This window comes from Lemur catta, chromosome 15, assembly GCF_020740605.2.
Source record: "Lemur catta isolate mLemCat1 chromosome 15, mLemCat1.pri, whole genome shotgun sequence".
NCBI classification, from domain to species: Eukaryota; Metazoa; Chordata; class Mammalia; order Primates; family Lemuridae; genus Lemur; species Lemur catta.
Window position 1 is genome coordinate 37,736,497 of NC_059142.1, and position 27,872 is coordinate 37,764,368.

At 36.0% G+C, this 27,872-nt stretch overlaps 1 long non-coding RNA gene across 1 annotated transcript; it reads right to left on the reverse strand.

Moving 5' to 3' along the window:
* Positions 1-1,324: 1,324 nt before the first annotated feature.
* Positions 1,325-26,619, reverse strand: LOC123620844. Its single transcript, XR_006728967.1, has 3 exons — positions 26,333-26,619; positions 3,904-3,957; positions 1,325-1,527 (listed from the first exon to the last, which is right to left on the reverse strand). It is a non-coding gene; the product is annotated as an uncharacterized LOC123620844 (long non-coding RNA).
* Between the last annotated feature and the right edge of the window lie 1,253 nt (positions 26,620-27,872).

The window sequence follows — 27,872 nt, forward strand, 5'->3', positions numbered from 1 at the left end:
TGGTGGGAGATGCAAATGGTCAGAGTAGCATGAAAGAACCAGGACAGAAGATACTGCACCAATGTGGATGCCAAGTCACATTTCTTCAGACCAAGGAACACTATTTGCAGCCCATAACGTCAAACAATGGGCAAACAGATATCCTCCTCAGAGTCATAGTTTGATAGAGAATTGCAGCAGACTATTGAAACATTAGTTGTCTAAAACAGGGTGAAGCACAGGCACGTCGGGCTGGTTTACACATTTTGACCAGTGTGTGCTCACACTCCACGTGACCTAAGGGAATGTCCCCGCTAGGTAGATTCCTCTGTGCTTCTGGCAAATCTAGGGAGGAGAGGGTGGGGGAGGATGCTGGTATGACTGTACAATTCTTCCCAAGGAAGAGGACACTACTATGATGACCACCCTTCTTTTCCTTCTACACATCACTTTAACCTTCTCTTTCTTGCCAGATGCAGTGGTTGCAGGACCAGGGCTGCAACTGTATGTGCTAGAAATAGAGATGATTCCTGAGCAAGAAACTATAACTATAGCTTTAAACCTTTATGTCAGAATTCCTACAGGCCTGATTAGGCAGGTTGTGCCTTTACCCCATCTGGCAAAATTGGGGTTAACAGTAAATGCAGCTATATTGCCTAGCGGTAGAAACAGCCATTAGTTTGGTACCTATGTAACCCTATCTTACATGTATTATGGGAGTGGACTGAGGGAGAGGTACTTGCTAGAGTTGCTGTTTGCAATCTTGACCAGCACAGTGGCCAAACCTAATGTTCCTTACAAAGTTTGGTATAAATAGAGAGAAGGAGGAATAGTAGCTGAGTGTAAAGGAATAAATAAATGGGTTATATAACAAGTTCTGTGAGTCACCCTAGCAAATTATTGACCTGAGGGATGGTTGTGGGAACCCCTAACTTTGTAGCCAAGTCAAATAGAAGTGCAGGTAACCTGGGGACCTGGTATACTTGAGACCGGTGTCTGAACTGGGGGCAGTATTGTGTAACTGAGCCCCTAACCTGTGGGGTCTGCCCTAACATTGGGAGTTAGTATCAGAGTAATTGAATTGAATTGTTGGACACCTAGTTATTGTCTGGACAATTGGAGAATTGGTTTGTGGTGTTAGAAAAGACCCCAAACTTCTATGATAAACATGCATTACTTTTATAATACAAAAGAGTAAAATAAACATTATTTTTTAAATGAAATTAATATAACTTGAACACTAAATGATCAGCTTAAATTGTCAAAATGTGCTGATATCCTGTAACTATGAAATGAAAATATTTGTGAAATGAACGAAACTTAATCACTCCTAACTAAACCCAGATCCACAAATGCAAGTTTTCTTTGGATAGCAGATTTCTGCTTCATTTTTAGCCTTAACCATATCTGTGACCATCAGTGCCTGGTCCGTACACTATGGCTCACCTCCCATGTCTTCATCTTCATTGGTTGGGCCTTCTGCACTGTCCACATTTTCTATTTCATGAGGTTTGGTTAAATTGTAGTCATTCAAAACTGTTGGACTTTCTAAAAGACAAAAAGAGTTTTAAGTATGCAGTCAAGTTTGTTTGTTTGTTTGTTTGTTTTGAGACAGAGTCTTGCTCTGTTGCCCAGGCTAGAGTGCCATGGTGTCAGCCTAGCTCACAGCAACCTCAAACTCCTGGGCTCAAGCACTCTTCTGCTTCAGCCTCCCCAGTAGCTGGGACTACAGGCATGCACCACTGTGCTGGGTTAAGTTTTCCAATTTTGGTTGCCTGGCTAATTTTTTTTTTCTATTTTTAGTAGAGACAGGGTCTCACTCTTGCTCAGGCTGGTCTTGAACTCCTGCCCTCAAGCAATCCTCCTGCCTCGGCCTCCCAGAGTGCTAGGATTATGGGCATGAGCCACCACATATGGCCTGCAATCAACTTTAAAGGATTTTTATAAATATGTATTAAGTAGACCCCCATTTAGTTTTCAGCCTCACATAACCGCTTAGTGACAGACAGTATCCCCCTTCACATATACCCAAAAGGGATATATATGAAAACTCTTGAAGTTCAGAAATATGCCCAGGGTTCATACACCCTTCCATTGTATACAACTTTCTTACATACAACTCTCATCTGAATTGTAGTAATAAAATGCACTCATGTTCCTTCTGGACAAAAATTCCCTCTCCATTGGTTATAGCTCATGATATTCAGCAGGATACCACTGCTATTTATGACCAAGAAGTATTAATATGTGATAATAAGAAATATTGGGCCCCAAAACACTGGCATGACCAAATTTGGGAAAGATGCTCTCCTAAGAGGAAGGCCGTAAGCTTCTGTATGCCAAATTCTATTCTCCCCTTCTGTTCACATTATAACTGTGATTCTGTGGAAAACATATTGGACCCCAAGTTACTTTATTTCTTTGAATGTTTACTAAATGCTGACAAGGCTACAGACATGAATAAGTCATTATGCCTGTCCTCAAGGAGCCCAGACTTTGCAGATATACTTAAGAGAAGCCCACAATTATAATGCAAGGTAGACTCAGACAAGGGCTTAAGAGAAATACAAAGTGTTAAGGGAGTTTATAAGTGAAAGAGAGCACATATAATAAAAGCATGCTTAAATAAACAGCAAACTTGTTAAAAATCAAGTTTAAGGAAAATATAATTTTGTATAATAAGTACCGATAATACTGGAAGTAAGAAAAAAAGGAACAATGTAGCTGGAATTATTCTCACATATAAGCTTAGTAGCTTAACAAAAAATGATAGCAGAAGAAATGAACTGAAAATTCACCGATTTTCTATCTAACTCCTTCCCAGTACTCAATAAAATATTTACTGAGTACCTATTAATGCAAGAAATAGTCAAAGACACTGAATACTGGAGCATTTAAGCGGGACTGAAGTAGGGGAGGTGACTAGGAACCCTGCAGGGACATTCCTTTCAGCAGCAGCCATGACGGAACACATGGAACAGGACATTTGCTGGAATGCAGGACTGAAAAGGAAACACGTTTCATAAAATCCATCAGTAAGAGGTCTTGTAAATGTGCTCACCATGGACCCATTTTTTGATTTATGAATATCTAAAGTTTCTAATTTCTGCATATTATAATGCATATACTACGAACTCTAAGATACCGATCTAAACAATGGTCCACTTTTCTCAAGCCTGAAATGACTAAAATATAGTGCACACCTGAACAATTAATATGAGGTTCAAATTCAATTAAAATATGAGGTTACAATTCACAGTAACATAAAAAGGCACTCAAGCGATAAATTTTGTAATATAACATAAGTTTTGATTCAAACAAAGTGAGTTAATGAAGAAAATATAGGAGTTATTTTTAGGAAATAAAATTATTTTAAATGTGTACTATATATTCTAGAGAACGAGTCAGCAAACTATGGCCTGAGGGCCAAGTCTGACCATAGCCTGTTTCTGTAGGGGCCCAGGAGGTAGAAATAGTTTTAAAATTTTTAAAGGGTTATAAAAAATACAAAGAAGAACATGCAACAGAGACCATACGTGGCCTGCAAAGTCTAAAATATTTACTAGCTGGCTCTTTACAGAACAGTTTGCTGATCACTTTTCTAGAGCAAATAGCACAAGTCATTCAGATACAAGCTACTCTATTATTTGACAAAAACTGTCTTTATCCAAACCAATCAGTTGAAAAATTAAAAAAAGAAAAAAACCCAGTGATCAACATTAGGTAGAACATGGTTTGGCCCTATGATGCTAAAGAACTTACATGATCTAAATTGGGTAAGCTTTTTTTTTAATCAGCAAGAGACAACCACATTTTAAATAAACACATTTCCATAGCATTTTTAATACAATCAGAATAAGCATGTTTCTTTTTTTGGTATTTTTAGTAAAGGTATATTTATAGAGAGGAAAGAGCTCATGTTACCTGTGGGCACAGACTGCTCCTGAGTGCTTTTCAGGTCTACATTTGGTTGTATATCTGAAAAGAAAGAGGTTATGAATATTAGCTACTTAGGGTACATTTCTACAGATTTGAGCATTCCAAATTTAATAAGGATATCATTTTGGAAAACTTAGCAAAATTCCTCTTTCAGAGCAGGACTAATCTTCCTCTATACTCCTTCTGAAAGCGTCTCAAGGAGGATGAAAGAAATTATTGATGCAGCAATGCTACTCTAAGAACATTCTGTCAGAGATCTATGAATACCTATACCACGAATAATAAGCAAAAACTGGGTCCTATTAGACAGAATTTCAGATACCATTTATTCTTCCCCCCTCAATATTTTATTGTGAACATTCTCAAACATATAAAAAGTTAAAAGAACTGCACAGTGAACACCCAATACCCACCAGAGTCTACAATTAACATTTTGCATTTTTGCTTTATCACATACTTTTCCTACCTATTAATCACTCTATTAATCACTCAATCCATCCATCAATCCATCTTAATTTTTTGATGCATTTCAAAATAAGTTGCAGAAAATGGTATACTTCACTCCTAACACTTCCACATGCATATTATTAACTAGAATTCAATATGTGTTTATAAGATTTTTTAAGGTAACATTTACATACTGTGAAAGCACAGATCTTAAGTGTACCATTCAGTGAGTTTAAAAAAATGCATATTCTTGTGTAATGCAAACCCCTGTCAAGATACAGAACATCACCACGATCCCAGAAAAGTTCCCTCACGTCTCTTCCTAGTCAAGCCCCACCCACATACTCCAGAGACAACTACTATTTTGGTTTCTTTCCACCATAGATGAGTTTAGCCTATTTTAGAACTTTATAAAAATGGAATCACACGGACATATGGTATAAACTCTTTTGCCTGAGGCTTCTTTCACTCAACATAATATTTTGAAATACATCCATTCTGTGGTGTTTATCAGTTGTCCATTCTTTTTTATTGCTTGGTAGTATTCCAGCGTATGGCTATGGCTATCCCAGTTTATCCATTCTTCTGTCGATGGACACCCAGACTGTTCCCAGTTTTGGCTATTAGGAATAAAACTACTATGATATTTCTTTTTTAATAATAAACTTTTAAATTTTAGAATAGTTTTAAATTTACAAATTTTAAAAATTACAAAGATAGTACAGAGAGTTCCTATACACCCCACACCCAATTTACCCTATTATTAACATATAGGTATTGCACATTTGTTATAATTAATGAAAAAATATTGATACATTATTACTAAGTATTCAGATTTCCTTAGTTTTCATCTGATGTCCTTTTTTGGTTGCAGGATGCCATCCAGGATCTCCCATCACATTCAGCCACCACATCTCATTAGGCTCCTCTTGGTTGGGAGACTTTCCTTGTTTTGATGACCTTGACAATTTTGAGGAGTACTGGTCAGGTATTTTGTCCCTCAACTGAGATTTGTTTTTTTCATGATTAAATGGGGGTATTATCATCCTTGTTGAAGGCTTTTTGCTCATTTTTATTAGTTTGCGTGTATTTTTATCGTTTTAAGAGTTCTTTATAGATTGCCAATATCAATCCTTTGTCAGATATATATTTTGGTAATATCTTCTTCTACTCTGTGACTTGCTTATTCGTTTTCTTTATTTAATAGTGTCTTGATATCCAGAAGTTTTAAATTTTGAAATTTACTGTATCAATTTTTAAATGGATACTGCTTTGTTTCTTACTCAAGAAAACTTCATCATTCCCAATTTGTGATGATATTCTCTCATTTTCTTCTGTAAGTTTCATAGTTTTGGCTTTTATGTTTCACTCTGTGATCCATATTGAGTAAATTTTCTTCTTCTAAGTGTGAGGTGGAATTTGAGCTTCATTATTTTCCATATGGATATGCAGTTGTTCCAGCACCATGTGTTGAAAAGACTTTTCTTTTTCCTTTGGATTGCTTTGGTGCCTTTGTCAAAAATCAAATGACTTAAAGAGTACAGGTTTATTTTTTAGTTCTTTATTCTGCTCCAGTGATATACTGTGTATCATTACATCAGTACCATAATGTCTTGATGCTTTATAGGACAGCTGTGAACTCAGGTGGTATACACCCTCAACTTTGTTCTTCTTTTCAATGTCTTTTTGGCTACTTTAGATCCTTTGAATTTTCATATAAATTTTAGAATAAGACTGTTTATTTATTTTTTAAAACCCGCAGGGGATTATGACTGGAATTGCATTGATCAGTTTGAGTCTTACCAATGAGTTTTTCAATCCATGAACATGATACTTCTCTCCACTTATTTAGGTCTTCTTCAGGTTCCCTCAGCAATGTTTTGCAGTTTTGATATACAGGTCTTACATGTTTTTTGTTAAATTTATTTCTAAATATTATATGTTTTATGATGACATTATAAGTGAAAGTTAAATTATTAATTGTTTATAGCTAGTATATAAAGATGTAATTGATTTTTGCATATTGACCTTGTATACTGAGATCTTACTTATTAATTTTAGTAGTTGTTTGGTATATTCCTTAAGATTTTCAATGTAAGTAATCATTTCATCTGCAAAATAAGATGATTTCATGTCTTCCTTTCCAATTTTTATGACTTCAGTTTCTTCTCTTGCTTTACTGTACAGCTGGAATTGCTAGTACAATGGAATAGAAGGGATGAGAGTGGACATCCTTGCCTTGTTCCCAATCTTAGAAGGAAAATGTTCAATATTTTGTCATAAATTATGATTTTAACTGTAGGTTTTCCATAAAGCCCAAGAAGTGTCTTTCTATTCCTAATTTGTTAAAGGTTTTTTGTTTGTTTGTTTGTTTTGAGACAGGGACTCACTCTGTTGCCCTGGCTAGAGTGCAGTGGGTGTCAGCATAGCTCACTGCAACCTCAAACTCCTGGGCTCAAATGATCCTCCTGCCTCAGCCTCCCAAGTAGCTGGAACTACAGGCACATGCCACCATGCCTGGCTGATTTTTGTACTTTTTTTGTAGAGCCAGTGTCTTGCTCTTGCTCAGGCTGGTGCAGAAAGCTATGATTCTGCCACTATCCTCCAGCCTGGGCAACAGAATAAGACCCTGTCTCCAAACAGGATATAGAAGTCATCTTGAAAGGGTTTCCTCTGGCCAAATCTGGGATGAGAGAGCATCAAAATAATAATGATACGCCGGGCGCGGTGGCTCACGCCTGTAATCCTAGCACTCTGGGAGGCCGAGGCGGGTGGATCACTCGAGGTCAGGAGTTCGAGACCAGCCTGAGCAAGAGTGAGACACCGTCTCTACTAAAAATAGAAAGAAATTATCTGGCCAACTAAAATATATATAGAAAAAATTAGCTGGGCATGGTGGTGCATGTCTATAGTCCCAGCTTCTCGGGAGGCTGAGGCAGTAGGATTGCTTAAGCCCAGGAGTTTGAGGTTGCTGTGAGCTAGGCTGACGCCACAGCACTCACTCTAGCCCAGGCAACAAAAGCAAGACTCAGTCTCAAAATAAATAAATAAATAAATAATGTTAGTATTAGATTATAACCCATTGGAAAAAAACCAGATATTATGAGTCCATTCTTATTAATCAGTAAGTGAATAAATTGAAAGCCAGATGACAAATACGATATGCATATAGTTGCAAAGCGCTTATCTCCAAAAATACTTATTAATTATAAAGGTGAAAGAGTTCCTGTACAGTGGAGCAGCCTGTTTGACACCACTGTCACTGAGCAAAGTTACGTGTGATCACATCAGTAACGAGACAAATTAAAATTATGTGCTGCCTGATAGTGACAAGAACACAGCACCACTTCTGTGATATTCCTGCCAAATATGCACAACCTGAGTCAATGAGGAAACAGACTCTAACTGAGGGATAGTTCACAAAGCAACTGGTTTGCAATCCTCAAAAATGTCCATGATTTGAAAGACTGAGGAACTGTTCCAGACTGAAGGCAAATGAAGAGACGTGACAACTAAATGCAATGTGTGATTCTGAACTGAAATCTCCCGAAGTAAAGAACAGGACGGAGAAACCTGGATGGGGTCTGAGGATTAAAGGGCAGTAATATATCAATGTCAATTTCATGGTTTTGATGGTTATACTGTGGTTATATAGGAGAAAGTAGAACATACACACTAAAGTATTTGAGAGTTATAGGGCATTATGTCAGCACCTTACTCTGAAAATCTGTGGAAAAAAATAATTTTTTGATTGTATTGCAACTTTTCTGTAAGTTTAATAGTGTTTTTTTTTTAAGTTGAAGAAAACTGCTAACTGAAACTTTTAACTGCACACTGAAAGGATTCTTAACAGGAAAAAAAACAAAGAAAGAAAACTAGCTCAAAGGTTTCACATGAGTAACCTTTATGTGGGAACATCTTTTAGTGACTACACATCAAGGTGGCTTTTGATTTGGTGAACTAAAGGCAAAAAGTCCTGGTCCCCTGAACCTTCAAAACCCTCTGACAGTGACATTTAAATAGCTCCCAATATTTTTTCGAGTACCCTCTGTTTACCTTAAATAACACCAGAAGTAACTTTGTATAGCTCCTAAAGGAAGACAGCGATTCTGACTACCTTAGCATTCATTCATAACCTAAAAGAGACATTAAAACCATCTATAGTCAGGCCACATGACTGATACTTAAAACACAAGGATAACACAGATTAAAATACATTTTCCCCATAAATTTAAAGATCTTTATAAGAACATGAAGCCCATTCAAAGGTAATAGTGGATTGATGGTGAAGGAATTTCCAGCTTGCTCAGTATTTCTAAATGCAGAAAAAACTTTTTAGTTTTTAATTAATCATTTTGTAATTTCTTTACACTTCCCCCCCCCAAGCAAAAACCCATAAAAAGTTTTCATTTGATAGGGTGTTTTTAATGTGTAGGCAGTCAACATAGCTTTAAAATATTTTCCAAAAGAATGTTCTCTAGAAAGCTAAGTAGGAAGGGTGCCTATATTGCCTTTGATAGAAATATAGTTTCCCAGGCTCGGCACAGTAGTTCACGTCTGTATTCCCAGCACTTTGAGAGGCTGAGGCAGGAGGATTGCTTGAGGCCGGGAATTCCAGACCAGCCTGAGCAACATAGCAAGACCCCATCTCTACAAAAATAGGGAAAAAAATCAGCCAGGTGTGGTGGCATATGCCTGTAGTCCCAACCACTCAGGAGGCTGAGGCAGGAAGATCACTTGAGCCCAAGATTTTGAGGTTGCAGTGAGCTATGATGATGCTACTGCACTCTAGCCCAGGAGACAGAGTGAGACCTTGTCAAAAAAAAAAAAGGGAAAGCAGGAAGGAGGGAAGGGAGGAAGGAAGGGAGGAAGATACACAGTTTCCTGTGCTGATGTTCATACATATGAGATGAAAATGATGGAAGAATCTTGGAGTGGGTTAATTTTGTTGAAATATTTACCTCATCAATTTTCTCCATCTCTCCCGTTACTTGAACGGGTAAAGCATGCTCCTCCCGCAGAAGCCACTTGGCTTACTTCTCTTCATTCAGGTGACTTCTTAAATGTTACCTTATCAAGTAAGCTTTACCTAATTATCCTATATAAAATGTCATCTTCCATTATCACTCTTTGCTCTTACCTTGCTTTGTTTTTCTTCCTAAAATTTCTTCATTATCACCATCTTTCATTTTATTTTTATCTGTCTCTCCCCACCAGAATGTAAGCTCTGTGAGAACAGGGATGTTGTCTGTTTTGTATGCTGTGTCTTCAGCCCCAAATCAGTGCCCACTCAAGATGGACACTCAATAAGTATTTGTTGAATAAACGTGTGGATTCTTACATCCCTATCGTTGATCCCTATGAATACTCTTGATCAAGGTTCAGCAAACTACAGCTCACTGCCTGTTTTTGTATGGCCTGTGAACTAAGAATGGTTTTTACATTTTTTTTTCTTTTTTTAAATTTCAAAATATTAAAGGGGTGCAAGAGTTTCTGTTACATGGATACACTATAACGCTGAAGTCAGGGCTCTCAGTGTGCCCGCAATAAAAAGGAATGAAATAACGTCATTCGCAGCAACTTGTTTTTTTACATTTTTAAATGATTGAGGAAAAAATCAGAGGCATATTATTTGATAATACTTGAAAACTTTACGAAATTAAAATTTCAGTGTCCATCAATAAACTTTTATTGGAACACTCAATTAAGTACTGTTTTTGGCTAATTTTGTACAACAGCAGAGTTGAGGGGTTGCAACAGAGACTACATGCCACGCAAAGCCTAAAACATTCACTATCTGGTCCTTTACAGAAAAGGTTTGGGGAGCCCTGTTCTGGGTCTATTACCAGTGCTAACATAGTACTATCCAATACAGTAGGCACTAGCCACATGTGGCTATTTGTTTAAATTTAAATTAATTAAAATATAAAAATTGCTTTCTCAGTTACACTAGCCACATTCCAAGCACTCAACAGAACATGTGGCTAGTGGCTAGTGGCTACCATATTGTACAGTGCATTTTAAGAATATTTTCATTGTCACACAAAGTTCTATTGCACAGCACTACTTTAGAGTCTATACCCTCTCAGTGCTGCTTAGGATACCACTGGGAAGCTATTTAAACATTAAAAACTTTGGATCAGTGCAGCACTATTCATAATAGCCAAGACATGGAATCAACTTAAGTGTCCATCAGTGGATGAATGGATAAGGAAAACGTAGTATCTATACACAACGGAATACTATTCAGCCTTTAAAAAGAAGGAAATTCTGTCATTTTTGACAACATGGATGAACCTGGAAGATATGTTAGGTGAAATAAGCCAGGCACAGAAAGACAAATACTGTATAGTCTCACTTATATGTGTGGAATCTAAAAAAGTCAAACTCATGGAAGGAAAGAGTAGAATGACAGTTGTCAGGGGTTGGGGGTGGGGGACATGGGGAGATGTTGGTCAAAAGGTACAAAGTTTCAGTTAGACATGAGGAATAAGTTTTTGAAATCTACTGCACAGCAAGGTGACTATAGTTAATAATAATGTATTATATATTTTAAAAGTGCTAAGACAGCAAATTTCAAATGTCTCACCACAAAAAAAGATAAGTAAGTGAGGTGATGGATATGTGAATTAGCTAATATACATATATCAAAACATCATATTGTATCCCATAAACATATGCAATTATGATCTGTCAAAAATAATATGAATTTCAAAATGAAGTAAAATAAATTAGAAACTAGAAAGTAAAAACAAAACAAAACAAAACAAAACAAAAACCCTCTGTCTGGATCAGGAGAAAAGAAGAAAATCAAACCATGTATAAAACTTAAATATCAACTAAAAATTTTAAAAAAATTATACCAGAAGCAGTGTAACAATGATCATTTTCAGTCATTACTTCCAAAACCCTGCAACTGGAATTTCAGGAAAAAGCTGTGGTTTTAATTAATGCAGTAATCAGTGAAATTAAGCATTTAGACAGCACCTTTCATACAAAACACTTTACAAATTTCACTGATTGAAAAAATTAATGTGACTTTTCAGAGGGCAAAAATACCCCACCACATGATGCCAAACATCCAGATAAAATATTTTAAACTGTACTTACAGGTATGTGTACAAATATATATTTAGCATCATGTTTTCATCAGGATTTTTTAGTATCATTAGATAAAACCATTTTCTTATCTCATTTAAAAGCCACAGCTGTACTCTAGCAGAAAACCTTAGTTAACAAACACTCTTTCATATCTTTGCACTTCTGCCCTTCCCACAACTAAATAATCCATCTCCTGATATGTTTTAAGGTTTAATCAAATCGTAAGTGTATTCCATTAACATCGTATCCCTTAAATAACAAATCTTCTAAAGGACATAACTATTCTATTACTGAGATAGCTGACAAATACATCGGACTGTAAAAGTTAAAGGTTATTTCTTTTGTAGCTTTCCACACCACTCTACCATTGATGGTTATTCATAGCTATACTAGCAATCTCAAATTGTTTTCTACCAGTATGGAAAACGAGCCTTCATCACACGCTTACGGAGAGATGACAATTTCAAATTGTTTTTATCCCTTCAGATTCTCTTTTCATTGGCAGAGATGCCGTGCAAAAAAAAATTTCACCAGTTAGAATTTTTGTTAAGATACCAAGGTGTTTCTCAGATAGTCTAGCAGTTCATATGCTGCCAAATGAAAAGGTGCAGACTACAAATAAAATATAAACTGTGAAATGGCCGGAGTCTGGTTAATTAATATTTCATCAAAATCCATATGTGAATGGTTTACCTCTTAGCTCTAATATAAATTATTTATGAACAAAACCAAATATTTACATTAGCAAAAAAATATGTCAACATGTTTTTAATTCAAATGGGTTATAAATTTGCCTTCATTTCTAATATTGTACTATTAAATAATTATCGTTCAATTAAGAATACTAGCTAGCAAAATTTTCCTCTTAGTTTTAGAGATCGGATTTCCACTCCATGGTCTATTTTCCCAGTAGGAAATGCAGGCACTAAAGGAAAACAAAATGTCAAGTCTCAGAAAGAATCCTGTTCTGAGTTTGCCAGCTGCCAGCAGTTCTGGTGCCTGACAGCTGCCAGAAATGTCTCTAAATGTTGATATTCCTTTCTATCTTCATAATAGTAAACTGACTCCCTTATCCTCCTGCCTTTAAAAAAATTAGTTTCTCTTATCTGAAATGCCCATTTTTACTTTTTAACTGCTTTGGAAATTGAGGCAGTGACTACAAGAATGTTTTCATAATTGCAACATTAACACTTGGGACAATAAATGTGGCAGAGATGTGTTAGCTATCACTTCTGAAAAATCCCTTACCATTTCTCTTTATCACCACCACATACAATCATTCCTGGAATTCTACCATTACAAAAACAGTTCTGTAGAATGAAAACGATTCCTGTAACCAGTGAAATTAGAATGTTAGGATTGAAATGGTTATCCTAACAAGCTTACCCCTCCTTCTCCTGCCACCTGATGCTTGACTGTCCTCTAATATGCCTTCATTGGGTGGTGGTATAGCTGCTGCTTCGATACTTCCAATAACACAGAAGTTATTCCCTCTCATTTCAGAAAAACTCTAGTGGTTACAAAGCATTCCTCCTTAAATGTAGTGGAACTCAAATTTCCTGAAATGCCCATTTCAGCCCCTAGTTCAGCTTTCCGGGAACATAAAGGATAAGTTATTGCTCAGATGTTACCGCTGAGTTCCCTGACCATGGTGAGAGCTTTCTTCTAAATCTGTTTTTGTTTGCCTGTGGTCCTCAAAAAATGTGGCAACAAACATTCAGCCTAATAGTGCAAAGAGATTCCTTTCTACCTCATCACATTTCTGGAAGATAATTAGGTACAATGGCATTTATTTTCCCCATTGTATAGACAAGATCGAAGACACAAAAAATGACAAAAAATGTAAAAGTCAAGTAATTGCCCAAGGGCACAATGTCAGTGACACAGTAAAAGAAGCAAGATTCATCTCTTGAGTTTCATTGCTGTTTCAGAGAATTTAAATCATGTTTTTAAATGCCTTCCTGTATAGATTATAGATCTTAGAAGGCCAGAACTAGAAGAGATTTTAGATCCAATTAATTTCAAACACCTCAACTGTGTATTATTGTTGATTGAGGGGAAAGAAAGATTTAAAAAGCAAAGACATGCCTTACAGTGAGAGTAATCCCTCCAATCATGAAATACCTCTTTCCCAACTTCCTTGGACTAAGGTAAAGGTTAAGAAGTATCAAGACTACTTGTCTAAGTACACCAGATCAAACACAGCCCACCTTACTATTCTAGTTCTTCCTACCCTACCCTATCCTATTTTTTAAATAAAGTATTCCATTTTCTCCTCTAGATTAAGTGTTTAACAAGGAAATTATAGACCATGAGGCACAGGTGAATTGCTGACAATTGTAGCTAAAACAACAAATTCAGGCTGGGTGCGGTGGCTCACGCCTGTAATCCTAGCACTCTGGGTGGCCGAGGCAGGTGGATCCTTTGAGCTCAGGATTTTGAGACCAGCCTGAGCAAGAGTGAGACCCCCCCCCCCACCCCCCCCCCGTCTCTACTAAAAACAGAAATAAATTATATGGACAGCTAAAAATATATATAGAGAGAAATTAGCCGGGCATGGTGGCACGTGCCTGTAGTCCCAGCTACTTGGTAGGCTGAGGCAGGAGGATCGCTTGAGCCCAGGAGTTTGAGGTTGCTGTGAGCTAGGCTGATGCCACGGCACTCTAGCCAGGGGAGCAGAGCGAGTCTCTGTCTCAAAACAAAAACAAAAACAAAAAACAACAAATTCAAGGTCTAGTATTAACTCTCCTTGAAAGGTCAGTTATCCTGACCTATCCTGACCAAGTTGTAGAGAAAAAAATATATGTTTCTATTTTACCTTGTATATCACATGCTACCAAATGAAAATGTAGAGAGAAAAGAAAGAAGGAGTATTTCATGTCATTGTTACTTTTAAAAAAATGCTTGTGCTAAAATGATTGACTCTAACATATTCAAATTAAGACTTTTATTTCATAACTATAAAATGCCTAGCTTTTTCTATAAAATAACTGGGGCCAAAAATAGCATCATTAATTTCAAGTCATAATAGACCTATATATCAAAGTTAAAACAATCAAACTTCTAGAGGAAAACATAGTTTCTAGAGGAAAACATAGTTTCTAGAGGAAAACACAGTAGAATATTTTCATGGCCTTAGAGTAGCTAAAGATTTCTTAAACAGGGCATAAGGAGCACTTAATCACAAAAGGAAAAATATTGATAAATTAGTCTTCATTAAAATTAAAATTCTATTTGATCAAATAGATTAAGAAAAATAAGTTATAGACTGGGAGAAAATATTTGGAATACACATCTGACAAAGTACACATATCCAAAATATAAAAGATGCCTAAAAATTCAATAAGAAAAAACATAACCCAATTCAAAAAATCCAAATGATCAGAAGACTTTAGGTACTTCAGGGAAGAGGATATCCAAATGGCCAATAAACATAACAAAAAGTACTCAACATTATTACTCAACAGAAAATTGCAAATTACAGCCACAATAAAATACCACTACACACCCACAAGAATAGCTAAAATTAAAAAGATTGATAATAGCAAATGTTGACAAGATATAGAGCAAGTGGAACTCTTAGACATCACTAGTGGGAGGGTAAACTGGCCCAACCACTTTGGAAACTTTCACAGTATGTGTCAAAGCTAAACATACACCTATCTGATGACCCAGAAATGCTAGTCCTACATATATATTTAAGAGATATAAATATGTATATGTCCAGCAAAGAGACATGCTTAAGAATGTTCATAATATAGCCAAACATTAGAAACAATCAAATGTCCATCAATGGCATAATGAATAAATTGTGGTATATTCATACTATTCAATAATAAAAGGAAATGAACTATTAATAATAACAACATGGATGGATCCCAAAAATGGGTAAAGGAAAAGAAGCCAGACACAATAAAAGCATAATACTGTATAATTAATTTATATGGAATTCAAGAAAGGGAAAAGTAATCCATGACGATAGAAGTCTGAATAGTTTTCAACTTGGGTCAAAGGGAGATAATAACACAAGGAAACTTTCTGAGGTGATGCAAATGTTCCGCATCTTGATCTGGAAGTTTGTATCATAGGTTAAAAAAATGATAATAAAGCTATATATAAAGATGTGCACTTTATTGTGTATGTTATTCCTTAATTTAAAAAAATCCATTGAACACTCAAACATCCCCAAATATCTAAGACTAAAATTCAGAAATGCAATTATAGCAGCATCTTCCCACTTTTGAAAAAACTTTGAACTTCAAGGGTTTCTCAGGATTCTGTTATAGAACCTTTATAAATTATATTTATACCAGCCAGACATGGTGGCTCATGCTTATAATCCCAGCACTTTGGGAGACCAAGGGACCAAGGTGGAAGGATCGCTTGAGCCCAAGAGTTCAAGGTTATAGTGAGATATGTTTAGGCCACTGCATTCCAGCCTGGGTGACAGAGCGAGACCCTATCTAAAAAAATATATACATATCTATACCAACCATTGACTGAATGGGCTCCATATAGCTCAAAAATTCTCACGGTGAGTAAATTGATTTACATGCCATGTGCCAACTAAATATGAAGCTATTTTCAGTGATAGCTAATTCCTCAAACTTCCCTGGGAACTGGGATTTCAAAATTAGTTTCAATTTTGGTCTTCTTTTTTTTCCCAGTAAACTTTAGCTACAGATAGTGTAAATGTCACTCATCTTTGGAAAACAAACAAAAAAATCTCTCTTAATCTACATTTTTCTCCAGCAGCAGCCTCACTGATTTCTCTTCTTCACCTCATAGCTAAACTTCTGGAAAAAAACGGTCTGTTATCAACGTTTTTACTTCCGTTGTTCCCATTCCTGCTTTAACCACTTTGGTTTCCATCCCCACCACTCCACAGAAACCACTTTTGTCAAGGACACTAGTAAGTTTTATGTCGCCAAAACCAATTCACACTTTTTGTCCTTATCTTGCTTGATTTCTCAGCCACATTCAACATAGACGACTGCTCACTCCTTCAATGAAATATCCTCCTTTCTTGGATTCCGTTACACCACATTCTGCTGGTTTTCCTCCTGTCTGGCTGTCTTTCTCCTTTGCTGGCTTCTCTTCCCTTACCTGGCCAAATGAGGTATTTTTCAGGGCTCTGTCCTGAGCTTTCCTCTCTCAATACATTCTGTTTCGGTGATCTCATTCATTCCGTTGGCTTTAAATATCACCTATGTTCTGAAAATGGCCAAATTCCTATCTCTAGCCAGACCTCTTCTTTAAAGGAGAGATCCCTGACCTTGACCCTTCCATAATTCTCCATATTAGCACTCTTTGTATTTCCTTCATAATAACTTGGCATAATTTTAATTATTTCAGTTGTTATTACTTGTTTTTTGGTCTGTCTTCCTTACTTGACTAAATTCCATGAGGGCCAAAGTTTGTCTGTCTTGTTCACCACTGTATTGTCAATATTTTGCAAACATGGCACATAACAGGCATTCGATAAATATTTTTTGAATGAAGGATGAAAATTTCTGACTTTTGAATTATATTGTGAAATAAATATTGTATGACAAGATTAGTCAAAATTAAATGCTGTAAAACGTTCATTGTTCAACTATCTTTTAAAATCAGCACTTAACCAACAAAAAATATATGCTAAATACATATATGAAGATGATCCACCACTGATGCAACATGTGCTATCAGAGTGGTGACAGGTTTCGTTGATATTGTTCAAAGTGTGGGCAATGCTCGTCAAACTTTAATGGGCACAAGTATTCCCTGGGGATCTTGTTAAAATGAGGATTCTGATTCACCAAGTCTAGCCAGAGATTCTGCATTTGTAACAACTCCCATACGATGCTGATATTGCTGGTCCACAGTCCATACTTAAATTGGCAAGAATCTGAAGAACCCTTGTAAATGATTTGTAAACTAAGCTGAATGTTTGCTGGATCCTAACTTTGTGTCTAGTATTATGCAGGGTGGTATCATACACATTATCTTATTTAAGCTATGGCTGGTCTCTTTTAGTATAGTAAATTCCTGTTTATCTAGAATAGTGGTTTGAACCTTATCAAGACCTAGTGTCCTCTTTCAGAAAAAATATTTCATAATGCCTCTTTTACCACTGTAAAATTACATATAACATATCCCCATAGTTTTTTTAAAAAATAAATTCCCAACTGTAATGAAAAAGTTAAATCAATGAAAAGTAATGATAATAAAATAACCCATATTTCACCATGTAAATGCACCAGCACAATTATTCTAGAAGACAGAATAATAAAGTAGGCAGATGTATTTGTGGAATCACCATACATGCAACAGCTAAATGCAAAAGGATACAGGTTGCCTCAATAATGGTAAGAGTCTTGCCAATGAACTAAACAAAAAATCATCCTCCTTCAATGCATATGGTAGTTACAATCCTAGACAATTTAGAGTGTACTAAAACCATCCAAAAATACTTCATATTTAAACATAAAATGAAGTTTGAACCTTAGAAGTCATGAGACAGACACTAAATATCACTAAGTTTCAGGAAAGGGAGAGGGCTGGGCGTGGTGGCTCACACCTGTAATCCTAGCACTCTGGGAGGCTGAGACGGGCAGATCATTTGAGCTTAGGAGTTCGAGACCAGCCTGAGCAAGAGCCAGACCCCATCTCTACTAAAAAAATACAAAGAAACTAGCTAGACAACTGAAAAATATATAGAAGAAATTAACCAGGCATGGTGGCATTGGGAGGCTGAGGCAATAGGATTGCTTGAGCTCAGGAGTTTGAGGTTGCTGTGAGCTAGGCTGACCCCACGACACTGTAGCCTGGGCAACAGAGTGAGACTCTGTCTCAAAAAAAAAAAAAAAAAAGAAGAAAGAAAAGGGAGAGATTCCATCTAGAATAAGGGATGGTTTCCTAAAGGTGATGGCATTTGGAATGGACCACTATGGATGAGTGAGGGTTTCAATTGGCGTGACTGTGATGCTATTAACAGTGCCAGGAAGTCAGGGAAAGTTGGTTTGGGTTGGAGAGAGAATTAGTTCATTTTTGGGGTTGCTGAGTTGGAAGAATAGCATTAGAAAAAATGAGAAGTCAGGAAAAGTGATGTGTGTTCAGGGAACACTAAAGCAGTCCAGAGTAACAACATTAGAGGACAGAGAATACCACTGGAAAGGTATATTGAAGCTACATTATGGAGTATCTTAAATGCCCAACTAAGAAATAATTTAAATGGTTTTTGAGTAGGGGAGTAACTTGATGTTTCAGGAAGATCATTCTGGCAGCAATCCCCAAAATAGATTAAAAGAAGCAGATGAAAGGTTACCAGTAGAAAAAAATATGTAACACCCTGAATCAGCAGTTTTGAAAATGTGTTCTATGGAAATCCAGGGGGAGGTTCCGGAGAGCTGCTGCAGGTGCTGATCTATGGCTGGAAGAAGACAGGCCTAGCAGTAGTCTCTTGCTCCCTTCCTCCTCTGTCATTTGGAACACCATATCTGCATCTGATCACACATGAGATTTTAGTATAAAAGGGTGTTCCTAATGCTAAAAATAAGTTTTTGTCTTGTTTTTGTGTCCAATCCTAAATTCTTTCTGACCTGCGTGGCTAAAGTGAAATATCCCAAGGTCATCATGCAATCACCAGCATCACTGTATAGAGTAGTAGCTGTAAGATCTATAAGCATTATATGAATTCCCAGTATCAACTTATTCAATTGTTATTTGTCCTATTATATAGATTGTACCTCCCTCCCCAAATTAGATTATCCATAAAAATTTTCTAGTTGTTTAGGTCTGGAGCAAGTAGATCCACATTAGATTATTGATGTTTGCAATAGATAACTACGCAGTCCTTTGAGAACCTCCACATTCCTTTTATTGATACGTGCACACTATGCTGTTGGCTTGGCACACTTAGAAGCTATGTGCTTGTTTGTGCACGCTGGTCTTCTAGCCCTACTATTTCAGATTTGAGCTAGGAATTTTTGTTTTTGTTTTTTGAGACAGAGTCTTGCTCTGTTGCCCGGGCTAGGGTGCTGTGGCATCAGCCTAGCTCACAGCAACGTCAGACTCCTGGACTTAAGCAATCCTACTGCCTCAGCCTTCTGAGTAGCTGGGACTACAGGCATGCGCCACCATGCCCGGCTAATTTTTTCTATATATATTTTTAGTTGGCCAGATAATTTGTTTCTATTTTTAGCAGAGACTGGGTCTCGCTCTTGCTCAGGCTGGTCTCAAACTCCTGAGCTTGAGCGATCCGCCCGCCTCAGCCTCCCAGAGTGCTAGGATTACAGGCGTAAGCCACCACGCCCGGCCGACAAATGTTTCTTGTAGGCTAATGGGCCATCTGTTTCTCCGTTTGAAAGGTATATCATAACATCCATGGTAGCCAGAATGGAATTAGGAAGCTCTAGGTTATGAGGAAGTCATTTAGCCTTATGGACCATAGGTTTAATTTCAGACAGTAATAATTTCTACAGAACTTGCTAAATTTTAGACAATACTAGTTCCAGAAACTATTTAGTAGGAAGGCATCTGCTTCTATATCAGTAGTTTTTAAAACTTTTAAAAAGAGTTATTTCATTTTTTCAAATGAAATCTTATATGGATTACCATATATAAAACCAGTAAAAGGGTATCTTGGTAATGTACAAGTATAATAATTTCAAATACATAATAATTACTAAAAAGTAAAAAATGAGAACAAGAAGGTTGTTTTAACAAATAAAAAGTAGAAACATAAAGCTATGAATTGAAAATTATAGCTTTACCAATTAACTTCAACATGCAAATTATTTCTGTATTTTGTCTTATTTGCCAATATGGAAAAACTTCAAGATGCATACATATAAAAAACTATTACCACTTTCAAGTGCTTCACCTTATTATTTCAGAATAGTTTTTCATTAAACTATTCCCAGAAACTTGAAAAAGGATGGTAAGTAATCTTTGTTTCAAAGTTGAATCACTAAAAATATTCAACATTCATATTCTTTAGTTCTGAACATAAAAATCAGACAAGTACCCTAATCTTATAGTAAGCATTTAACATTTTTATAATTAATATATAATCACAATGTAACAAGTTACATGTCGTTGTTAGTGAGCAGGTTATTGCTATACCATGTGACAAAAGCACATCCCAAGCCCCTGAGCCTGAGCCTTTCCAGGCAGTTAATTAAGTACAGGGAATAGGACAGTTAGTAATATTCTTACTTAAATAATTTTACATGAGCAAACATGCACAGGAGAGAAAAGACCAGTGCAGAACCACAATTTTACTCAAGCCACGTATATTAATATAAAGTTTTAATATTTTCAGAGTTGGCAAAAAAGTCTTATTTTGAGGTCAGACAATAAATTTACACATTGATAGTCTTCAGTGCATTAAAATTTGGAATTCTGTGTGAAATTCAAATGGAACTTAAATCAAGTTGGTCCCTGAGGCACATTTGTAGATCTACACTTTACACTGTATGCAAGCATAGAAAACAATTATTAATGAGCGCTAGAAGTTGAGGTCAAGTGATTTTTTTAACTACAGAGATAGAGACAAATGATGACAAAAATGATAAGTTGTTAAAATATTATAAAATTAGTAGCTTCCAGTTTTTAGACAGGAGCTATTGTCCATCAGCTATGTTATAAATCCAAATCTATAAAAAAATTTATAGATTGGTGAGAGTGATCATTTTCTCATACCCACAGAGTCTATATGACAAGTATTACAGGAAATTGTTCTGATGTATCAAATATTGTTAAGTTAATAGTCTCTCAAATAAACATCACTTCTCAAACGAACTGATATTGTTGTGATAGAGAACTCAAATTAAGTGATATAAATTATTCTCAACTACTTTAAGAATTGAAACATTCGTTGTGAGGAAATGGTTTATTGTGGAAATTATAGTGCTTCACTGAAATACAGAATGTATCAAAATTTTTAAACAAAGCCCAAAGTTAGAAGGCACTAATATCATTTTTTCTAGAGCAGAGCCAATATTGGTTTAGAAAAAAATGGTAGCATTCATCCCCTTGGATTTAGCGAACACCTCAATCTCTTCTACTCAACCTTTAACGGCATCTTTGACAAATCAACCAGCAAAATTAACCAGTTTCAATGTCACTGTCTTCCTTCTTCTCTTTACCATAAAAGATCAACAGTCAGATGACCAAACACACAAGCAACTCACTCACTAATTTATTTAATAAATATGTCTGCAGTCCTACTATGTGACGGAGACTAGGCTGGGTACTAGTTATCACTGGTGATAAAGAGATCCCTACACTTCAGAAATCAACAATAGTCCAGAAGGGGCTATTGGTGTATCGATGACCAAAATAAGCAAGAAACCTAGCTAAATAATCCTTAGATAATTAAGAATTAAGAGTAGAAAATATAGTTTTGTATTATTTCATCAATGATGCTATTGAAATGTTTTCTATTTCTCTTACCTTAAAAGTCTCCTTTATAAACCCACAAATAACCTGATATGCCTGAGAATACCCATTATAAGTACAATTTGTGATATGTTGCCAATTCTATTGTTATAAAATATCAAGCAGTAAGCTTATTTTGAAGTACTGACAATGAGTAAAGAGTATTGTCCCATAAATGCATTTTATTATTTCATATCCATTACTAAACACTTAGTTTTTAAGTAGTTCCTGGATGGGACACATATCCAATATAATATGGTATCAACTCCATATTATTTTGATTTAGTCTATAGCACTTTTGACTATTAATTTTTTTAAAAAATAACATTTTAATTAAAAAATCTTTTAATCTTGGATGCAAAAAGCAGATTTCCATTAGGCCGAAAAAATGATCTCAGAATCATTAAGGTTTAAAGTGTTTTGATGGATTATATAGTAATAATAATAAAGTTATACATATGTCAGTTTTCAAATAATCTACACAAATCATAGAACTATATTACAATTATTATCTCATTATTTCATCCTTTTTTTTAGTGACCCAAAAAGCCTTGTGGTCATCCCTCTGATTTTAAATCCTAATTATTATAAATGTACCAGTTAATAGAGATTTATATTTAATAAAGGGTATACAGCGAGTGAACTCTATGGCCCTGTAATGTTTAGGGTCTCTTTTCACAATAATTAATGAATCTTTGGGACACAAAAAACATTAACTGAGCACCTACTACTGGCAGGTTTCTATGATAATCATTCAGTTCTTTTCACACATAGTCTAGAAACTACAGCTTGAGATGGAAGCCGATTAACATTGGATGTCTGACAAAAGACCTACCAATAATCTTTTAGTCCTAAATAAATGTAAGTATATACATTTATATATGAATGAAAAGTTTATAACAATGTATTTTAAAAGTATCACTGGAAAAGTTCATGCTAATTTTATGGCACCATCTATACCTTACTGATGAGAAGACAAACTTCTGCTCATATTTGATGCATATTTTAGTGGACTAATTAATATGTGATCTGGACCTCTGCTTATGTGAATTTAATACGTAAGATTTGGCTTTAAGTGATAGTCTAGCAAGGAATATTCAATAACATTTTTGTTTTCTAAGCTTTGTTTTTCAGTTATACAATTTAAGTACTTAAAAAATTACTGAGTTTTATCAAAGAATTATTATCACCAATTTCCTAATTACAAAAATTATTTAATAAAATGCATTATAGTAAACATAACAAAAATTACTTTTCAGCATTGTTTTCTTAATAGAATGCAACAAATTCTAAGGGCCTTCTATGAACCAGGAACTGTCCCTGGCACTGAGCATACAAAAATAAGATATAGTCTCTGCCCTCCAGAAACTAAGACCAGAAGAGGAATAAACACCTAAATCAATAAATATTTTTAATACAATGTGGTAGAAGCATACGCAGAAAGAAAAGGCCCTTAGCCTACATGGAGGGAGCTTAGGAACTAGGGAGAGGTGATCACCAGAAGGCACTTATTGGAGGTCATCAGAAAGAGGTCACCCCTAGAGCCCTCATAATGGTGATGTCTGAACAAAGTCTTGAAAGATGAGTAGGGATAATCAGGTAGGGAATGGGGTGAAAATGTTAGCAAAGACATGAAAGTGCGAAATAGTATATTGGATTATAGGAAGCAAAAATAGGAATTTTGAAAACTTATGTTCTACCGAGACCTCATGGCCTTTCTGTGGCTTTTCTTCCTTAAAACTTTCCCATTTTGTCCTCCATATCCTCATAATGGAGGGCAAGTAAACTCCACCACCTGGAGGCTCTCTCTCTCTCTCTGTTAATCTCCACCATGCAGAATATGCAAAGGGACCCGAAAATAAAAATATGGCTACCACAAAATCCATATAGTGAGAAACAGAAGCTGACATCAAGGAGACAAAAATTATACAATATTCTGGGATTATTTGGTGTAGGGGCATTCAGAATCCCTGTGAGAATATACTACACAACAATACATTGCTTGATGATCAGAACAGTGACCCAGAGTCACCAAGATAAAGTTATCTCTTGTGTACCTTGTTTATCAAGCAGTGGGCTGTGTAGTAAATACACTTACAAAGATCTCTATCCAATATTGTTAAAATAAAAAGGTTTTATATTCAATGAGAAACCTGCCATTATCTATGAAATTCATATTTGTGAACCACCTCATTTCCCAACCATATCGGACAGGAGAGATGTTAGTTACAGCACAAATAATAAAATTCATTTTATCTCAGTCTGGACCTTTTAAAAAATAATAATATTTAGCAATTCATAAAGAGCCTTTAGATCAAAAATATTTAAGGTCATAGACTGTGAGAAAAGAATGAAGTTATAGCTTCTGATTTATTATATGCGTTAACTCTTCATTTTTACATGACAAGATTTCCATTTCAAAAGCTGATTACATCTGACATCTTCACACATAGAAAGTCTCAATAAATGTCTGTTGATGAATTAAATGATAAATGAATTTTAAAAATGATTTTATATGCTGAAGGAATGACTAATGATACATTCTTACATTTCACAATAAACGGCAGTATATTCATTTGACTCCCAAATAAGGCAGAAAATAAAACTTTAGGTATTCCATAAAGTTTTCTAGTTTCTTACATTGCCAAGAGAGGTATACACCATAGGTCAAATCTCTATTCTAGATTGAGACCAAAATATCAGGCTGATATAAAAATACTTTATTTTAAATATCAAAAACATGAGCTACATTAGTCAATCTTGGGTGGTTATAGGAAACCAGATATGTTACTACATCAAATACTCTGTCCTGAAGGACTTGACATTAGAATACCCAAACTCACATCTTTTATTTTTTATTTCTTGATTTAAATATTTAAGTTTTGTATTAAGCATACTCTATATTGTCTTTTCTTCTTCTTCTTCTTCTTCTTCTTCTTCTTCTTCTTCTTCTTCTTCTTCTTCTTCTTCTTTTTGCCTACAGTAATCTCATGTTCTTTAGTTTATAAATTCTGAATTAAATTCTACACAAGTTTTCATTCCTTCCCTCTTCAGGGAGTCTTCATCCAGGCTTATTTAAAAGTCTTTGTTAGGACACCAATACCCTAAAATATGCTATTTAGTTTCTTTATTTCACATAAAGTGAATTCGGTAGTATTAACATTTACAGAGAGACACTGCTATGGATTTACACCATTCTGTACATTACTCTTGATAAATGATATGGAAAAAATAGTGTTGGAGAATTGATTTATAACTTCATAAAATTAAATTAATCATTTGTAAAAATTAAGGCAAGAGAACTTTTTTTAAAAATTATTTTTCCCATAGTATACAGCAGCCTAACTTCTTTTTCCTGTTCCTGGCCAATGAAACCTTTACGTGTTAAAAATTACACTTCATAAACCATTTTTTAAATGTTCCAAGTGCAAAATTTTTAAGTTTTTTAAAACCCTGATAATTCAAAAAAATTAAACCGTAAAGAGTTTTTCATAATATTTAATAATTTCATATACTCTAGAACTAAAAAGCTGCCAAAGATGAAGGTTCATTGTCAATGAGAGATCCTAATCTCTTCACTTATTATGAAGAGATTATTATATCCACAATCTTCACAGTATTTATCAAATTAGCATGGTAATTAGTTAGGTGTCAGTATCTCATTTTTTAATAGAACAAATGCTTTTCTCACAAATTTCTCATTTTTCTAAATGCCACCACCTCCCCTACATTTATGACACATCTGCCATTTTCAAGGTTTTAGACACACTTGTTGAGAAGACTATTGAAGAGTTTACAATCGCATTGTGGAATTTTAGTTATCCCAAGGAAGTACATACTGAAAATGTTTGAGAAGCAAGGATAGTTTTACGACTTTCAAAATTAATTGAAATAAAACTTTTAATGTGACACTGATTTTTGCCTTTGGTAAAGAAGGCTCATTAGAAGATCGAGTTCCAAGGGAATTGCAAGTCTCAACCACTTTAAAGTTTACCTTTCCCATATGACAGCATTTACTCTTACAAGAAAAAAGCAGTCACCTTTCGTTCAAAACAGTCACTTTGATTAGCCTAATTCCAAAGGACACTTGAGAGCATGGACCAAAGAAAAAAAAAAAAACATCCAAAAGATTAGTTATTCCACCCCAGGTATGCTGCCATTTCAGGGATGCCCCTAAGTGCTCTTCCTCTGCAGATTTAGGGTTGACCCCTCATGTCTGACAACCCCCAAGAAATAAAATTGCGGAGAAGTTATCACTTTACAAAGGGCGGGGGGAGAGCAAATGAGGGCTGTATGACACCCTTTTCCCTCTGAAATACCTATTTACTTTTGACAAAAGAAATAAATAGAAGCAAAACCGAGATTCAGAAGAAACTCTTTCTGTTGCGTGCATCGATCGAGCTTCTCAAAGACCCCTTAGAAAAGAAGCGGGCAGGAGGCTCACCTTCCATGTCGCCGCCGGGCTGGGCTGGAGCTGCCACTGTGGCTACCCGGCCGCTCCACGTGCTCCTGCTGTCGCCGGGACGGCGCGCAGCTGGCGGGAGATTCCTGGCGCGGGGAGTCCCCGGGATCCGGCAGCCGCGTCGGCGCAGATTGAAAGAAAGGGGCAGGAGCCGGGGACCTGCCGGTGCGCGGGGTTACAGCGGCGCTGGCTGGCGGCGGCTTTAAAGGACGCTCTCCGCCGAGCGCCGCAGGTTGCGCGCCTCCAGCCACCTTTTGAATGTGAGGAACCCCGATGGAAATGGCGCATCAGTAAATTGTTCCAAAATGTCTATTTCAGCAGGATAATGGATAAGAGAGTAGTATCACGTGTGTGTGTGTGTGTGTGTGTGTTGGCGGCGGGGGTGTGGGGGAGGGAGGGAGTCTGCATTGCTGTCTTGGCAAGCTCAACTTCAAAGATGAGGAACTTTTTGTCTAGATTTGGGGATGATAACCATGAAAAGCATCAATGAGAATTCACTTTATTCGAAGTATTATTTGTTTTCTTTTCCCTTCCTCAGTTTTTCATTTCGCATGATAAAAGTTTTTGGTCCAATCTGGAACTTCAGAAAGTTCAAAAGGCACTCTTATCAACTCAACTTTTTAATTTTTAGAAGCAATTCTCTTACTTTTGTTTTCTCTCTGGGAACTGCTTGGTTTATTTGCCACCACTCACAAAATACTACTCGCTGTATACAGAGTGTTTAACAGCGTGTGTTTTTTTACTACACTGCCTTCTTCCAAATAGGATACCTTATAAAAATGCATTTATCATATATCAGAAAAGCAAGTAAACAAAGTAGAGCTAAAGCGTGGGGGTGTTAAGATCGTAAAATTAACTTAAAAGTGTTAGTACACGGAGATGTACCAGTCAACATCTTTTCCCAACATCTTCTCCACTTTATAGAGGTAAAGCACACATTTGACTGTAGGGATAGGAAAGTGGAAGTGACCACAAAACAGTTTTTCAAAGCAGAATTTTTCTTCACACTGAGTTCTAAGGGACATTTTTCAGGTGAGTCTTTTTTTTTTTTTTTTTTTTTTAGGGACAGGATCTCTCTCACTCTATCACCCAAGCAGGAATGCAGAAACCTGATCATAGCTCACTGCAGCCTCAAACTCCTGGGCTCAAGCAATCCTCCCACCTTGGCCTTCCAAAGTGCTGGGACTACAGGTATGTGCCACCAGTCCTGGCTTAGGTGAGTCCTTTTAAAGATACCCAGTGTGCTGAAGTGGAAAATACAAGAATGATTGTCAAAAAAGCCATTGTCACCCTTGTTAGAAAATTATCAGTGTATACAAATATATTTGTGACATAAGGTTATGTGGATCAGCTGACCATATCAGAAGAAACCCACACTTAGAAGTTAAAGTATGCATGCTGTAATTTTATGACTACCTTTGTATAGGTAGTCTATGTAATATGTACATGTACATTTAAATGAGTAAATAACTGGCATTGGCATTAAAATCATAGCACCACAGCATCATCTTAATAGCTGTAT